This window comes from Scylla paramamosain, unplaced genomic scaffold (genome assembly GCF_035594125.1).
Source record: "Scylla paramamosain isolate STU-SP2022 unplaced genomic scaffold, ASM3559412v1 Contig179, whole genome shotgun sequence".
In the NCBI taxonomy this organism is placed as follows: Eukaryota; Metazoa; Arthropoda; class Malacostraca; order Decapoda; family Portunidae; genus Scylla; species Scylla paramamosain.
In genome coordinates this window covers 52,501-55,000 of record NW_026973844.1, presented here as the reverse complement: position 1 = coordinate 55,000, position 2,500 = coordinate 52,501, and the positions used below count along the sequence as shown (strand labels likewise).

General features: G+C 40.6%; 1 protein-coding gene across 8 annotated transcripts in view; it reads left to right on the top strand.

Annotated features, from left to right (window-relative positions):
* LOC135099677 (uncharacterized) overlaps positions 1 to 2,076 on the top strand; it is an 8,033-nt gene extending 5,957 nt beyond the window's left edge. For 3 of the 8 annotated variants that reach the window (XR_010268271.1, XR_010268270.1, XM_064002092.1), the window contains one exon: positions 340 to 927. The gene's annotated coding sequence lies outside the window, so the exon portion shown is untranslated. Of the gene's footprint in view, positions 1 to 339; positions 928 to 1,794 lie in introns of those variants that run through there. The other 5 variants (XM_064002091.1, XM_064002089.1, XM_064002090.1 and 2 more) reach the window with 3 other exon arrangements.
* Positions 2,077 to 2,500: the final 424 nt, after the last annotated feature.

The following is a 2,500-nucleotide window of genomic DNA, read 5'->3' as shown; positions in this document are numbered from 1 at the left end:
TGTGTGTGTGTGTGTGTGTGTGTGTGTGTGTGTGTGTTCATTATTTCTTTCTCTTTCTCTCTCCTTCCTACGCACGCACACACACACACACACACACACACACACACACACACACACACACACACACACACACACACACACACACACACACACACACACACACACACACACACACACCACTTTCTCTCCCAGACACCCCCAAACCCCACCCTATCCTTCCCTTTTTTTGTTTTTTTCTTTGTGCGGGTTTGTGTACAACTGCCTGTTTTTTGTTAGTTTGTGCCGTTACCTCTTGGACCTTCCGTGTCTAATCTGCCACTTCCTCTCTCTCTCTCTCAGTAACTCCAGTGATTGGAAGGCTACCCTCCCCCTGTGGATGGAGAGAGCCCTCCCCTCCATACACGCCATCCACGCACTCCAAGAACCATACACTTCCGAAGGGCTGCAGTAAGGTGCATGTGTGTGTGTGTGTGTGTGTGTGTGTGTGTGTGTGTGTGTGTGTGTGTGTGTGTGTGTGTGTGTGTGTGTTGTTGTTGTTGTTGTTGTTGTTGTTGTTGTTGTTGTTGTTGTTGTTGTTGTTGTTGTTGTTGTTGTTGTTGTTGTTGTTGTTGTTGTTGTTGTTGTTGTTGTTGTTGTTGTTGTTGTTGTTGTTGTTGTTGTTGTTGTTGTTGTTGTTGTTGTTGTTGTTGTTGTTGTTGTTGTTGTTGTTGTTGTTGTTGTTGTTGTTGTTGTTGTTGTTGTTGTTTTGCAGGAGGGGACAGTGGAGGGAAGAATACCAGATGGAGCTGTAGGAGGCAGAGAAGGAGGAGGAGGAGGAGGAGGAGGAGGCTTCAGCTCAAAGGCATTATATTGTAAAAAAAAAATGTGTGTGTGTGTCCAGTTCTTCCTTTCTTCCTTCCTCCTCCTCCTCCTCCTCCTCCTCCTCCTCCTCCTCCTCCTCCTCCTCCTCCTCCTCTTGTTGTTGTTGTTGTTGTTGTTGTTGTTGTTGTTGTTTAGTTAAGTAATAATAATAATAATAAATGTAATTGATTTTTTAATGTAATTCTTGTCATCTTAAGGAAACTAGTCTTGTGTAATTAGATAATATATGTAACTAGAAATGTATATAATATTTACATGTAATTATATATATGTAATCTCACTAACTACCTCTCCCTCTCTCTGATTGTGGTTTTGGAATAAATAAATAAATATGTAATTATTTCATTATTTTATTTACTAAAACTAACACACACACACACACACACACACAGTAGTAGTAGTAGTAGTAGTAGTATTTTATAAGTTGTGTAAGTGTCTGTCTGTCTCTTCCTCCTCCTCCTCCTCCTAACTACAACAATTGCAAGATGAACACCACCACCACCATCCCAGAGAACAGTAGTAGTAGCAGCAGCAGCAGCAGTAGTAGTAGTAGTAGTAGTAGTAGTAGTAGTAGTAGTAGTAGTAGTAGTAGTACCACCAGCAGAGGCACCACCACCACCACTACTACTACTACTACTACTACTACTACTACTACTACTACTACTACTACTACTACTACTACCACTACTAATACAAGAACTATGGGATTTGGGTTGATGCTAGTTAAGTAGTAGTAGTAGTAGTAGTAGTAGTTGTTGTTTATTTTTATTTTTTGAATCTGAAATAGTGTTCTTTGATTTTTTCAGTCTCTCTCTCTCTCTCTCTCTCTCTCTCTCTCTCTCTCTCTCTCTCTCTCTCTCTCTCTCTCTCTCTCTCTCTCTCTCTCTCTCTCTCTCTCTCTCTCTCTCTCTCTCCTAACTTTTTTTTTTGCAGGTTTTCTTCAAATATGAGGCCCAGGATGGTGGGAGTGCGGGCAATGTGTGGCCCCTCTCCCCTCCCCCTCCCCCCTTGGCCCTGAGGAGGAGGAGGAGGAGGAGGAGGAGCAGCAGCAGCAGCAGCAGCAGCAGCAGCAGCAGCAATGTGATGCCAACTGTTCTTGGGTCAATAATGTTTGTTTGTTTGTTTGTTTGTTTATCTGTTTGGAAATTACTGTTTTGTGAGAGAGAGAGAGAGAGAGAGAGAGAGAGAGAGAGAGAGAGAGAGAGAGAGAGAGAGCATTACGAAAGGAGAAAATAATTTAATATATCAGTGGAAAGAGAGAGAGAGAGAGAGAGCAAATCTATTTTCATACATGTATTTATTGTATAATGTAAAATTCTCTCTGTCTGTCAGTCTGTTTGTATGTATGTCTGTATGTAAACACACATACACACATACCCAATGTACTTGTGTGTGTGTGTGTGTGTGTGTTAATGTAAAAAGTTATATTGAAAATTTAAGTATATTCTTAAGTTTAGATTTAAGTAAGTTATGTTTGTCTGTGTGTAAGTGTTAGTAGTATATAAGTAATTAGAGAGAGAGAGAGAGAGAGAGAGAGAGAGAGAGAGAGAGAGAGAGAGAGAGAGAGAGAGGTACTTTAGTGTAATGGAAGTAGAAAAATCACTATATTCTTTTTTTAAACAAATTTTTTGTACCAACA